Here is a 15223-nt window from a genome sequence, read left to right as displayed (position 1 = left end):
CTTAAGACTGGAGTATTCTTGATTGAATGTCCTTGGACTTGGGGGGGGTAAATCAGATTTGATTGCAGCAGCAAATTTGTTAGCAGTTGGGCAAAACCATGTGCACTGCAGGTGTGGCAGATATAATATGTGCAGAGTTAGATTTGGATGGGTTACTTTTAGTGATGAGCGGGTTCGGTTTTACTCTGTTCTCAAAACGGCATCTTATTGGCTCACGGATGTCACGTGTTTTGGATAGCCAATAAGATGCCGTTTTGAGAACCGAGTAAAACCGAACCCGCTCATCACTAGTTATTTTGTTTCTGTGCAGGCTAAATACTGCCTGCTTTATTTTTACACTGCAATTTCGATTTCAGCTTGAACACTCCCCACCCAAATATAACTCTCTGCACATGTTATATCTGCCCCCCCCCCCCCCCCCCCCCCCCCCTGCAGTGCACATGGTTTTGCCCAACTGCCAATACATTTGCTGCTGCGATCATCACTGAATTAGGCCCTCGGTTATCTGGAATGTACAAGCACTGTTATTTTCACTCAAAACAGACTGTGCACTAAATGTATAATCAAGGGCGTAACAGAAGTACCATGTCTATGTTGTGTGGTTGGATTTTTGTACTATTGCACTGTACAGGGGTCCAGTGCATGTTCTTGCTATGGAGGCCACAAACGCCCCTGTATTGTGATGGTTTATTCCAGTCATATGTTCTACACTAACTGAGTTTAAGAGGCATATTTAGTTCGGTGCTGGATTTTTCTGCAAGAAAATTTGTAGACCTCCCTTCCAATCTCAAATTACAGCGGGTATGTGCGCTGCCGGTACCTGCGGTATTCAATGGAGAAATAAAAACCTTGATTTCTCTGACGTCCTAGTGGATGCTGGGAACTCCGTAAGGACCATGGGGAATAGCGGCTCCGCAGGAGACTGGGCACAAAAGTAAAAGCTTTAGGACTACCTGGTGTGCACTGGCTCCTCCCCCTATGACCCTCCTCCAAGCCTCAGTTAGATTTTTGTGCCCGGCCGAGAAGGGTGCACACTAGGGGCTCTCCTGAGCTTCTTAGTGAAAAGTTTAGTTTTAGGTTTTTTATTTTCAGTGAGACCTGCTGGCAACAGGCTCACTGCATCGAGGGACTAAGGGGAGAAGAAGCGAACTCACCTGCGTGCAGAGTGGATTGGGCTTCTTAGGCTACTGGACACCATTAGCTCCAGAGGGACAGAACACAGGCCCAGCCTCGGAGCTCGGTCCCAGAGCCGCGCCGCCGGCCCCCTTACAGAGCCAGAAGCAAGAAAAGGTCCGGAAAAATCGGCGGCAGAAGACATCAGTCTTCAACAAGGTAGCGCACAGCACTGCAGCTGTGCGCCATTGTTACTCAGGCACACTTCACACTCCGGTCACTGAGGGTGCAGGGCGCTAGGGGGGGGGGTGCCCTGAGCAGCAATGTAAAACACCTTGGCTGGCATAAATACACCACATATAACCCCCAGGGCTATATGGGTGTATTTTAACCCCTGCCAGAACTCACCTAAAAAGCGGGAGAAAAGGCCGCCGAGAAGGGGGCGGAGCCTCTCGGCACACGGGCGCCATTTTCCATCACAGCTCCGCTGGAAGGACGTCTCCCTGACTCTCCCCTGCAGTCCTGCACTACAGAAAAGGGTAAAAAAGAGAGGGGGGGCACTAATTTGGCGCAGTTTTATACTAACAGCAGCTATAAAGGGAAAAGCACATTTTATAGTGGTATTCCTGTGTGTGTATGTATATGTATGTATGTATATATATATATATATATATATATATATATATATATATATATATATATATATATATATATAGCGCTCAGGTGTGTGCTGGCAAACTCTCCCTCTGTCTCCCCAAAGGGCTAGTGGGGTCCTGTCCTCTATCAGAGCATTTCCTGTGTGTGTGCGGAGTGTCGGTACGATTGTGTCGACATGTTTGAGGAGGAAAATGAGATGGAGGCGGAGCAATTGCCTATTATACAGTTGTCACCCCCTAGGGAGTCGACACCTGAGTGGATGAGCTTGTGGAAGGAATTGCGTGACAGTGTCAGCTCCTTACGACAGACAGTTGACGACATGAGACAGCCGGCTACTCAGCTTGTGCCTGTCCAGGGGGGTCTCAAACGCCATCAGGGGCTTTAAAACGCCCGTTACCTCAAATGGCAGACACAGACACGGATTCTGACTCCAGTGTCGATGATGAGGAGACAAACGTGACTTCCACTAGGGCCACACGTTACATGATTGAAGCAATAAAAAATGTATTGCATATATCTGATAATACAAGTACCACTAAAAAGGGTATTATGTTTGGTGAGAAAAAACTGCCTGTAGTTTTTCCTGTATCCGAGGAATTAAATGAAGTGTGTGATGAAGCGTGGGTTTCCCCCGATAAAAAACTAATAATTCCTAAAAGGTTATTGGCATCGTACCCTTTCCCGCCAGAGGATAGGGCACGTTGGGAAACACCCCCTAGGGTGGATAAAGCGCTCACACGCTTGTCTAAACAGGTAGCACTACCCTCTCCTGATACGGCCGCCCTAAAGGAACCTGCCGATAGAAAACTGGAGAATATCCTAAAATGTATATACTCTCACACGGGTGTTATACTGCGACCAGCTATCGCCTCAGCCTGGATGTGCAGTGCGGGCCTGGCGTGGTCGGATTCCCTGACTGAAAATATTGATACCCTAGTTAGGGACAGTATATTACTGACTATAGAGCATTTGAAGGATGCATTTCTATATATGCGTGATGCACAGAGGGACATTTGCCGACTGGCATCAAGAGTTAGCGCGCTGTCCATTTCTGCAAGAAGAGGTTTATGGACGCGGCAGTGGTCAGGTGATGCGGATTCTAAAAGGCACATGGAAGTATTGCCTTATAAGGGGGAGGAGTTATTTGGGGTAGGTCTATCTGACCTGATAGCCACGGCAACTGCTGGAAAATCCACATTTTTACCCCAGGTAGCTTCTCAACCTAAGAAGACGCCTTATTATCAGGCGCAGTCCTTTCGGCCCCATAAAGGCAAGCGGGCAAAAGGCGCCTCATTTCTGCCCCGTGGCAGAGGGAGAGGAAAAAGGCTGCAACAAACAGCCAGTTCCCAGGAACAAAAGCCCTCTCCCGCCTCCGCAAAGTCCTCAGCATGACGCTGGGGCTTTACAAGCGGACTCAGGCGCGGTGGGGGCCCGTCTCCAGAAGTTCAGTGCGCAGTGGGCTCACTCGCAAGTGGACCCCTGGATCCTTCAGGTGGTATCTCAGGGGTACAAATTGGAATTCGAGACGTCTCCACCTCGCCATTTTCTAAAGTCTGCTTTACCGACGTCTCCCTCAGACAGGGAGGCAGTATTGGAAGCCATTCACAAGCTGTATTCCCAGCAGGTGATAATCAAGGTACCCCTCCTACAACAGGGAAAGGGGTACTATTCCACACTATTTGTGGTACCGAAGCCGGACGGCTCGGTGAGACCAATTTTAAACCTAAAATCCTTGAACACTTACATACAAAGGTTCAAATTCAAGATGGAGTCACTCAGAGCAGTGATTGCAAACCTGGAAGAAGGGGACTATATTGTGTCTCTGGACATCAAGGATGCTTACCTACATGTCCCAATTTACCCTTCTCACCAAGGGTACCTCAGGTTTGTGGTACAGAACTGTCACTATCAGTTTCAGACGCTGCCGTTTGGATTGTCCACGGCACCCCGGGTCTTTACCAAGGTAATGGCCGAAATGATGATACTCCTTCGAAGGAAGGGAGTTTTAGTTATCCCTTACTTGGACGATCTCCTGATAAGGGCAAGATCCAGGGAACAGTTGGAAGTCGGAGTAGCACTATCTCAGATAGTGCTGCGCCAGCACGGTTGGATTCTCAATATTCCAAAATCGCAGCTGATCCCGACGACACGACTTCTATTCCTAGGGATGATCCTGGACACAGTCCAGAAAAAGGTGTTTCTCCCGGAGGAGAAAGCCAGGGAGTTATCCGAACTAGTCAGAAATCTCCTAAAGCCAGGCCAAGTCTCAGTGCATCAATGCATAAGGGTCCTGGGAAAGATGGTGGCTTCTTACGAAGCAATCCCATTCGGCAGATTCCACGCAAGAACCTTCCAGTGGGATCTGCTAGACAAATGGTCCGGGTCGCATCTTCAGATGCATCAGCGGATAATCTTGTCACCAAGGACAAGGGTGTCTCTCCTGTGGTGGTTGCAGAGTGCTCATCTTCTAGAGGGCCGCAGATTCGGCATTCAGGACTGGGTCCTGGTGACCACGGATGCCAGCCTGAGAGGCTGGGGAGCAGTCACACAGGGAAGAAATTCCCAGGGTTTGTGGTCAAGCCTGGAGACATCACTTCACATAAATATCCTGGAGCTAAGGGCCATCTACAATGCTCTAAGCCTAGCAAAACCTCTGCTTCAAGGTCAGCCGGTGCTGATCCAGTCGGACAACATCACGGCAGTCGCCCACGTAAACAGACAGGGCGGCACAAGAAGCAGGAGGGCAATGACAGAAGTTGCAAGGATTCTTCGCTGGGCGGAAAATCATGTGATAGCACTGTCAGCAGTGTTCATTCCGGGAGTGGACAACTGGGAAGCAGACTTCCTCAGCAGACACGACCTCCACCCGGAGGAGTGGGGACTTCACCCAGAAGTCTTCCACATGATTGTGAACCGTTGGGAAAAACCAAAGGTGGACATGATGGCGTCCCGCCTCAACAAAAAACTAGACAGGTATTGCGCCAGGTCAAGGGACCCTCAGGCAATAGCTGTGGACGCTCTGGTAACACCGTGGGTGTACCAGTCAGTGTATGTGTTCCCTCCTCTGCCTCTCATACCCAAGGTACTGAGAATCATAAGGAGGAGAGGAGTAAGGACTATACTCGTGGCTCCGGATTGGCCAAGAAGGAATTGGTACCCGGAACTTCAAGAGATGCTCACAGAGGACCCGTGGCCTCTACCTCTAAGAAAGGACCTGCTCCAGCAGGGACCCTGTCTGTTCCAAGACTTACCGCGGCTGCGTTGACGGCATGGCTGTTGAACGCCGGATCCTGAAGGAAAAAGGCATTCCGGATGAAGTCATCCCTACCCTGATCAAAGCCAGGAAGGATGTAACCGTACAACATTATCACCGTATTTGACGTAAATATGTTGCGTGGTGCGAGGCCAGGAAAGCCCCTACAGAGGAATTTCAACTGGGTCGTTTCCTGCATTTCCTGCAAACAGGACTGTCTTTGGGCCTAAAATTAGGGTCCATTAAGGTTCAAATTTCGGCCCTGTCGATTTTTCTTCCAAAAAGAACTGGCTTCAGTTCCTGAAGTTCAGACGTTTGTCAAGGGGGTACTGCATATACAGCCTCCTTTTGTGCCTCCAGTGGCACCTTGGGATCTCAATGTAGTTTTGGGGTTCCTAAAATCACATTGGTTTGAACCACTCTCCACTGTGGACTTAAAATATCTCACATGGAAAGTGGTAATGCTGTTAGCCCTGGCTTCAGCCAGGCGTGTCTCAGAATTGGCGGCTTTATCCTATAAAAGCCCTTACCTAATTTTTCATGTGGACAGGGCAGAATTGAGGACTCGTCCTCAATTTCTCCCTAAGGTGGTTTCAGCGTTTCACTTGAACCAGCCTATTGTGGTACCTGCGGCTACTAGGGACTTGGAGGACTCCAAGTTGCTGGACGTAGTCAGGGCCCTGAAAATATGTTTCCAGGACGGCTGGAGTCAGAAAATCTGATAGCTGTTTATCCTGTATGCACCCAACAAGCTGGGTGCTCCTGCTTCTAAGCAGACTATTGCTCGTTGGATTTGTAGTACAATTCACCTTGCACATTCTGTGGCAGGCCTGCCACAGCCATAATCTGTAAAAGCCCATTCCACAAGGAAGGTGGGCTCATCTTGGGCGGCTGCCCGAGGGGTCTCGGCTTTACAACTTTGCCGAGCAGCTACTTGGTCAGGGGCAAACACGTTTGCTAAATTCTACAAATTTGATACCCTGGCTGAGGAGGACCTGGAGTTCTCTCATTCGGTGCTGCAGAGTCATCCGCACTCTCCCGCCCGTTTGGGAGCTTTGGTATAATCCCCATGGTCCTTACGGAGTTCCCAGCATCCACTAGGACGTCAGAGAAAATAAGAATTTACTTACCGATAATTCTATTTCTCGTAGTCCGTAGTGGATGCTGGGCGCCCATCCCAAGTGCGGATTGTCTGCAATACTTGTACATAGTTATTGTTACAAAAATCGGGTTATTATTGTTGTGAGCCATCTTTTCAGAGGCTCCTCTGTTATCATGCTGTTAACTGGGTTCAGATCACAGGTTGTACAGTGTGATTGGTGTGGCTGGTATGAGTCTTACCCGGGATTCAAAATCCTTCCTTATTGTGTACGCTCGTCCGGGCACAGTATCCTAACTGAGGCTTGGAGGAGGGTCATAGGGGGAGGAGCCAGTGCACACCAGGTAGTCCTAAAGCTTTTACTTTTGTGCCCAGTCTCCTGCGGAGCCGCTATTCCCCATGGTCCTTACGGAGTTCCCAGCATCCACTACGGACTATGAGAAATAGAATTATCGGTAAGTAAATTCTTATTATTTATTTATTATCAAAATTCTGTAGGTGGGTTGTTGTTTTTTTAAATAAACCTGCACAGCCTGTCATCAGGCTCCTGATGCTAGTGACGGGCTGGCTTGCACCTCTGACACCCATCGCAGACACACACACTAGCTGCACGTAGGGGGTGATTCAAACCTGATCACTGGGCTGCTAACTTTGCTGTCCTGCGTTCAGATAGTCGCTGCCCACGGGGGGAGTGTAAATTCGCCGTGCAAGTGTGCGATCACGTGTACGCCAAGCTGCAAAAATCCACCATGTGCAGTGTGTGCGTAGCCCAGGACTTACTCCTAAGGTGCGATTAGAACAGGCTGATCAGGCCGGAACTGACGTCAGACACACTCCCTGAAAACGCTTGGCCACTCCTGCGTTTTTCCAAACACTCCCAGTAAACAGTCAGTTATCACCCTCAAACGGCCTCTTCCTGTCAATCACCTTGCGATCGGAATTTTCGCACAATCCTGTCGCTGACCAGCGATGCCCTTTGTTGTTGTCCAACATGCGTGCGCATTGCGATGCATGCACAGTTATGACCTGAACGACTGTTGTGCGAAAGCGTACAGCAGCGATCAGGCCTGAATCACCCCCATAGTTATTTGAGTCCTGGGTGGTGGCCATTTCTGGACTAAGTAAGATAACTGGAAACTTCTGATTACTTAGTCATTGTTAGGGGTTCAGAAGAAAGTCCCTACAATTTTTCTTAAAAATAACAGTTTTAGGAAAAATAGGACTTGTTCTGAAGCTGCTAAAAAAAATAAAAAATAAAAAAATAAACCTCATCCAATTGAATACCAAAGATCTTGTACCTGCGGTATTTTTACGAAATTGAATATGCCCTAAGTTGTAACATTCCAAATGGGTGGTCAAAAAAATCAGTTTGGTTGTAATACAGGTTGAGTATCCCACATCCAAATATTCCTATATACGGAATTTTTTGAGTGCGACAGCGAAACCTTTGTTTTTTGACGGCTCAATGTACACAAACTTTGTTTCTGCTGCGGGGTACACTGGGCTCCACAAGGAATGGACATTGGGGTGTAGAGTAGGATCTTGATCCGAGGCACCAACAGGCTCAAAGCTTTGACTGTTCCCAGAATGCACAGCGCCGCCTCCTATATCACCCCGCCTCCCAGCACAGGAGCTCAGTTTTGTAAGTTGGTGCTGAACAGAGGGGCTGCTCCAAGCAGCCCTAAGAAAAGCTTTTTATGAGGTAAAAAGTGAAGACTTCAAGGGCAGCAGCGGTGGTAAATGTCTTGTGACATTCACTGCTGCAGCTCCAGCTCTCCCCAGCGGCGCTGTACACTCCCGAGCCCTGGTTGCCGGGTACCTACAGCGGAGGCTCCGGTTTTCATCACGTTAGACACACACGGCTGGGGCTCTCCAGGATCGCGTGGCCGCACTTCGGGAGGTGGTAAGTGGGTCCCGCTTGCGGGACCCGGTCTTTATCGCGATCTGGCGCGGTCAGTGGGAGGCGGGCCGCGCGCGCTGGCCACTGGCAGTACAGGCGATCCCACTAGATCACCAGGGCATGGGCGCAGGTCAGGTTTTCTCTAAACCAATTCTTATATCGCCCACAGTACCCGGTGGTTTTGCCTGCAGAGGGGATAAGGCTTAGACCTGAAGCCCCTCCCCCAGCCCCAGGACGCCATTTCTAGCAAGTGTTCCCGCCCTGGAGCTGCATATCTGTCTTTTCCTCACTCCCTGTCAGTGTCTGTGGCACCATTATCCCTCTGCTCACTGTTCCTGGGACTGCTTGGGCAAATCCTCCTATGTAGAGCTGCCTGGTTGTCAGCGCTGTGACTTTAAATGACACTTAAGTATTCTACCTGCCTGTTTAGACAGTGATGGTTAAGAAAGAGTGCACTTAGTCAGGGTTTTATAGTACAATTACCCTGTGATATACATCCAGTTCTTACTGTGTACTGTTATATCTATTGTTATACAGCTGTGTAAGCTAGTCCAGTGCAGTATTATTGTCAGTAATAACCTCTGCATTGTACAAACTGACTTTTTGTGTGTGCATTTGATAGCTGAGTGGTGTCCATTTCGTGTCTTTCACTCAACCTGCTATCCCTATATTCTATAACCTGAGGGGGCTTGGTGCGTCAGGCAGGGCCGTAACTAGGTGTGTGCCGATGGTGCCTTGCCCACAGCGCATATGCACTGTAGGCGCACCATCCGGCATCACCACCCGCACGGCCGCTCAATAATAAGAATTTACTTACCGATAATTCTATTTCTCGGAGTCCGTAGTGGATGCTGGGGTTCCTGAAAGGACCATGGGGAATAGCGGCTCCGCAGGAGACAGGGCACAAAAAAGTAAAGCTTTACTAGGTCAGGTGGTGTGCACTGGCTCCTCCCCCTATGACCCTCCTCCAGACTCCAGTTAGGTACTGTGCCCGGACGAGCATACACAATAAGGGAGGCATTTTGAATCCCGGGTAAGACTCATACCAGCCACACCAATCACACCGTACAACTTGTGATCTAAACCCAGTTAACAGTATGACAACAGAAAGGGCCTCTTAAAGATGGCTCCTTAACAATAACCCGAATTAGTTAACAATAACTATGTACAAGTATTGCAGATAATCCGCACTTGGGATGGGCGCCCAGCATCCACTACGGACTCCGAGAAATAGAATTATCGGTAAGTAAATTCTTATTTTCTCTATCGTCCTAAGTGGATGCTGGGGTTCCTGAAAGGACCATGGGGATTATACCAAAGCTCCCAAACGGGCGGGAGAGTGCGGATGACTCTGCAGCACCGAATGAGAGAACTCCAGGTCCTCCTTTGCCAGGGTATCAAATTTGTAAAATTTTACAAACGTGTTCTCCCCCGACCACGTAGCTGCTCGGCAGAGTTGTAATGCCGAGACCCCTCGGGCAGCCGCCCAAGATGAGCCCACCTTCCTTGTGGAGTGGGCTTTTACAGTTTTAGGCTGTGGCAGGCCTGCCACAGAATGTGCAAGTTGAATTGTGTTACAAATCCAACGAGCAATCGACTGCTTAGAAGCAGGTGCGCCCAACTTGTTGGGTGCATACAATATAAACAGCGAGTCAGATTTTCTGACTCCAGCCGTCCTTGCAATGTATATTTTTAAGGCTCTGACAACGTCCAACAACTTGGAGTCCTCCAAGTCGCTAGTGGCCGCAGGCACCACAATAGGTTGGTTCAGATGAAATGCTGATACCACTTTAGGGAGAAAATGCGGACGAGTCCGCAGTTCTGCCCTATCCGAATGGAAGATTAGATAAGGACTTTTATAAGATAAAGCCGCCAATTCAGATACTCTCCTGGCAGAGGCCAGGGCTAGTAACATAGTCACTTTCAATGTGAGATATTTCAAATCCACCTTTTTCAATGGTTCAAACCAATGGGATTTGAGGAAATCTAAAACTACATTTAGATCCCACGGTGCCACCGGAGGCACCACAGGAGGCTGTATATGCAGTACTCCCTTGACAAAAGTCTGGACCTCAGGGACAGAGGCCAATTCTTTTTGGAAGAATATTGACAGGGCCGAAATTTGAACCTTAATGGATCCCAATTTGAGACCCATAGATAATCCTGATTGCAGGAAATGTAGGAAACGACCCAGTTGGAATTCCTCCGTCGGAACCCTCCGATCCTCGCACCACGCTACATATTTTCGCCAAATGCGGTGATAATGTTTCACGGTGACTTCCTTCCGTGCCTTAATCAAGGTAGGAATGACTTCTTCTGGAATGCCTTTCCCTTTTAGGATCTGGCGTTCAACCGCCATGCCGTCAAACGCAGCCGCGGTAAGTCTTGAAAAAGACAGGGACCCTGCTGTAGCAGGTCCCTTCTCAGAGGTAGAGGCCACGGTTCGTCCGTGAGCATCTCTTGAAGTTCCGGATACCAAGTCCTTCTCGGCCAATCCGGAACCACTAGTATTGTTCTTACTCTTCTTTGCCGTATGATCTTCAATACCTTTGGTATGAGCGGCAGAGGAGGAAACACATACACTGACTGGTACACCCAAGGAGTTACCAGTGCGTCCACAGCTATTGCCTGTGGATCTCTTGACCTGGCGCAATATTTGTCCAGTTTCTTGTTGAGGCGAGACGCCATCATGTCTACAATTGGTCTTTCCCAACGGTCTATTAACATGTTGAAGACTTCTGGATGTAGACCCCACTCTCCCGGATGAAGATCGTGTCTGCTGAGGAAGTCTGCTTCCCAGTTGTCCACGCCCGGGATGAACACTGCTGACAGTGCTATCACGTGATTCTCCGCCCAGCGAAGAATCTTGGCAGCTTCTGCCATTGCACTCCTGCTTCTTGTGCCGCCCTGCCTGTTTACATGGGCGACCGCCGTGATGTTGTCCGACTGAATCAACACCGGCTTTCCTTGCAGGAGAAGTTCCGCCTGGCTTAGAGCATTGTAGATTGCTCTTAGTTCCAGAATGTTTATGTGAAGAGACTTTTCCAGACTCGTCCATACTCCCTGGAAGTTTCTTCCTTGTGTGACTGCTCCCCAGCCTCTCAGGCTGGCGTCCGTGGTCACCAGGATCCAATCCTGAATGCCGAATCTGCGGCCTTCTAATAGGTGAGCCTTCTGCAACCACCACAGAAGTGACACCCTTGTCTTTGGTGACAGGGTTATTCGCAGGTGCATCTGCAGATGCGACCCTGACCATTTGTCCAACAGATCCCTTTGGAATATTCTTGCATGGAATCTGCCGAATGGAATTGCTTCGTAAGAAGCCACCATTTTTCCCAGGACTCTTGTGCATTGATGTACTGACACTTTTCCTGGTTTTAGGAGGTTCCTGACCAGATCGGATAACTCCTTGGCTTTTTCCTCTGGAAGGAAAACCTTTTTCTGAACCGTGTCCAGAATCATTCCTAGGAACAGCAGACGAGTTGTCGGGATTAAATGGGATTTTGGAATATTCAGAATCCACCCGTGTTGTCTTAGCACCTCTTGAGATAGTGCTAAAGCTGTCTCCAGCTGTTCTCTGGACCTTGCCCTTATTAGGAGATCGTCCAAGTATGGGATAACTAATACGCCTTTTCTTCGAAGAAGAATCATCATCTCGGCCATTACCTTGGTAAAGACCCGAGGCGCCGTGGACAATCCGAACGGCAGCGTCTGAAACTGATAGTGACAGTTTTGAACAATGAACCTGAGGTACCCCTGGTGTGCGGGGTAAATCGGAACGTGTAGATACGCATCCTTGATGTCCAAGGATACCATAAAGTCCCCTTCTTCCAGGTTCGCTATCACTGCTCTGAGTGACTCCATCTTGAACTTGAACTTTTTTATGTAGAGGTTCAAGGACTTCAGATTTAGAATAGGCCTTACCGAGCCATCCGGCTTCGGTACCACAAATAGAGTGGAATAATACCCCTTTCCTTGTTGTAATAGGGGTACTTTGACTATCACCTGCTGAGCGTACAGCTTGTGAATGGCTTCCAACACCCTCTCCCTTTCGGAAGAGACGGTTGGTAAGGCAGACTTCAGGAAACGATGAGGAGGATCCGTCTCTAATTCCAACCTGTACCCCTGAGATATTATCTGCAGGATCCAGGGGTCTACCTGCGAGTGAGCCCACTGCGCGCTGTAATTTTTGAGACGGCCCCCCACTGTCCCCGAGTCCGCTTGAGAGGCCCCAGCGTCATGCTGAGGTTTTTGCAGGAGCCGGGGAGGGCTTCTGTTCCTGGGAAGGAGCTGCCTGTTGGTGTCTCTTCCCTCTTCCTCTGCCTCGTGGCAGGTACGACAAGCCCTTTGCTCTCTTATTTTTGTAGGAGCGAAAAGGCTGCGGTTGAAAGGTCGGTGCCTTTCTCTGTTGGGGAGTGACTTGAGGTAAAAAAGTGGATTTCCCGGCAGTAGCCGTGGCCACCAAGTCTGATAGACCAACTCCAAATAACTCCTCCCCTTTATACGGCAAAACCTCCATGTGACGTTTTGAATCCGCATCGCCTGTCCACTGTCGTGTCCATAAGGCTCTTCTGGCTGAAATGGACATAGCACTCACCCGAGATGCCAGTGTGCAAATATCCCTCTGTGCATCACGCATATAGATAAATGCATCCTTTATTTGTTCTAACGACAGTAAAACATTGTCCCTATCTAGGGTATCAATATTTTCAATCAGGGATTCTGACCAAACTACTCCAGCACTGCACATCCAGGCAGTTGCTATAGCTGGTCGTAGTATAACACCTGCATGTGTGTATATATTCTTTTGAATAACTTCCATCTTTCTATCTGATGGATCCTTAAGTGCGGCCGTCTCAGGAGAGGGTAACGCCACTTGTTTGGATAAGCGTGTGAGCGCCTTGTCCACCTTAGGGGGTGTTCCCCAGCGCGCCCTAACCTCTGGCGGGAAAGGGTATAATGCCAATAACTTTTTTGAAATTATCAACTTTTTATCAGGAGCAACCCACGCTTCATCACACACGTCATTTAATTCTTCTGATTCAGGAAAAACTGTTTGTAGTTTTTTCACACCATACATAATACCCTGTTTTACGGTATCTGTAGTATCAGCTAAATGTAACGTCTCCTTCATTGCCAAAATCATATAACGTGTGGCCCTACTGGAAAATACGTTTGAATTTCTACCGTCGTCACTGGAATCAGTGCCCGTGTCTGGGTCTGTGTCGACCGACTGAGGCAAAGGGCGTTTTACAGCCCCTGACGGTGTTTGAGGCGCCTGGACAGGCATTAATTGATTGTCCGGCCGCCTCATGTCCTCAACTGACTGTTTAAGGGAAGATAAACCATCACGTAATTCCACAAATAAAGGCATCCATTCTGGTGTCGACCCCCTGGGGGGTGACATCTGCATATTTGGCAATTGCTCCGCCTCCACACCAATATCGTCCTCATACATGTCGACACCACGTACCGACACACACCGCAAACTCACAGGGAATGCTCTAATGAAGACAGGACCCACTAGCCCTTTTGGGGAGACAGAGGGAGAGTCTGCCAGCACACACCACAAAGCGCTATATATACAAGGGATATCCTTATATTAAGTGCTCCCTTATAGCTGCTTTAATATATATATATATATATAGCCATTAATGTGCCCCCCCTCTCTGTTTTACCCTGTTTCTGTAGTGCAGTGCAGGGGAGAGACCTGGGAGCCGTTCTGACCAGCGGAGCTGTGACAGAAAATGGCGCCGTGTGCTGAGGAGATAGGCCCCGCCCCTTTTTCGGCGGGTTCTTCTCCCGCTATTTTTCCAGTCAGGCAGGGGTTAAATATCTCCATATAGCCCCTATGGGCTATATGTGAGGTATTTTTAGCCTTGTATAAGGTTTATATTTGCCTCTCAGAGCGCCCCCCCCCAGCGCTCTGCACCCTCAGTGACTGCCCAGTGAAGTGTGCTGAGAGGAAAATGGCGCACAGCTGCAGTGCTGTGCGCTACCTTATGAAGACTGAGGAGTCTTCAGCCGCCGGTTTCCGGACCTCTTCACGCTTCAGCATCTGCAAGGGGGTCGGCGGCGCGGCTCCGGGACCGGACTCCACGGCTGGGCCTGTGTTCGATCCCTCTGGAGCTAATGGTGTCCAGTAGCCAAGCAGCAAATCCACTCTGCATGCAGGTGAGTTTACTACTTTCCCCCTAAGTCCCACGTTGCAGTGATCCTGTTGCCAGCAGGACTCACTGTAAAGAAAAAAACCTAAACTAAACTTTCTCTAAGCAGCTCTTTAGGAGAGCCACCTAGATTGCACCCTTCTCGTTCGGGCACAAAATCTAACTGGAGTCTGGAGGAGGGTCATAGGGGGAGGAGCCAGTGCACACCACCTGACCTAGTAAAGCTTTACTTTTTTGTGCCCTGTCTCCTGCGGAGCCGCTATTCCCCATGGTCCTTTCAGGAACCCCAGCATCCACTTAGGACGATAGAGAAAAGAATTAATCTACCAGGACCCAGGAGGCGCCCACCGCACCGCAGCTCCGCACGAGTGAAGAAACAGGAAATAAACTACAGCTCCCAGCAGCCCTTGCTGCAGGAAGCTGTAGTTTATTTCCTGTTTCATCACTCAGTCAGCGTGGGTTCGGCATGTGATGCTGCCCCCGCGCTCTTACTGTTGCAGGCCCCCCAGCGCAGCACTGCAGGAGAGGAGACAGAGAGACAGCCCTCACTGCTGGGAGCTGAGCTCTCCGGCTGTCAGTGGGCGGAGCCAAGCTCAGGCAGACGTTACAGACAGAAGGCCCACACTCCGGAGGAGCAGAGGTGACAGGAAGTGTGTAAGTCTGTCTCTCTCTTCCAGCTCTCTCCTTCATCTCTACCTCTGAATAACACTCTCTCCTCTCTCATCTTTCTTATCTCTCCCCCTGTGTAACACTCCCCCTGTGTAACTCTCCCCCTACCTTATCTCTCCCCCTGTGTAACTCTCCCCCTACCTTATCTCTCCCCCTGTGTAACTTTCCCCCCCTACCTTATCTCTCCCCTGTGTAACTCTCGCCCCTATCTTATCTCTCCCCCTGTGTAACACTTCCCCTACCTTATCTCTCCCCCTGTGTAACTCTCCCCCCTACCTTATCTCTCCCCCTGTGTAATTCTCACCCCTACCTTATCACTCCACCTGTGTAACTCACCCCTACCTTCTTTCTCCCCCTGTATAACA

The 15223-nt window shown here is 49.4% G+C and overlaps 1 protein-coding gene across 2 annotated transcripts in view; it reads left to right on the top strand.

Annotated features, from left to right (window-relative positions):
- Nucleotides 1-14578: 14578 nt before the first annotated feature.
- The window catches only part of SPMIP1 (sperm microtubule inner protein 1), a 32577-nt gene continuing 31932 nt past the window's right edge, over nt 14579-15223 (top strand). Inside the window, exon 1 of one of the 2 annotated variants that reach the window (XR_010179327.1) lies at nt 14579-14843. The gene's annotated coding sequence lies outside the window, so the exon portion shown is untranslated. The remainder of the gene's footprint in view (nt 14844-15223) is intronic. The other variant, XM_063926704.1, reaches the window with a different exon arrangement.

Source organism: Pseudophryne corroboree, chromosome 6 (assembly GCF_028390025.1).
Source record: "Pseudophryne corroboree isolate aPseCor3 chromosome 6, aPseCor3.hap2, whole genome shotgun sequence".
NCBI classification, from domain to species: domain Eukaryota; kingdom Metazoa; phylum Chordata; class Amphibia; order Anura; family Myobatrachidae; genus Pseudophryne; species Pseudophryne corroboree.
The sequence above is the reverse complement of the archived record's forward strand: the minus strand, read 5'-3'. Positions and strand labels throughout refer to the sequence as shown.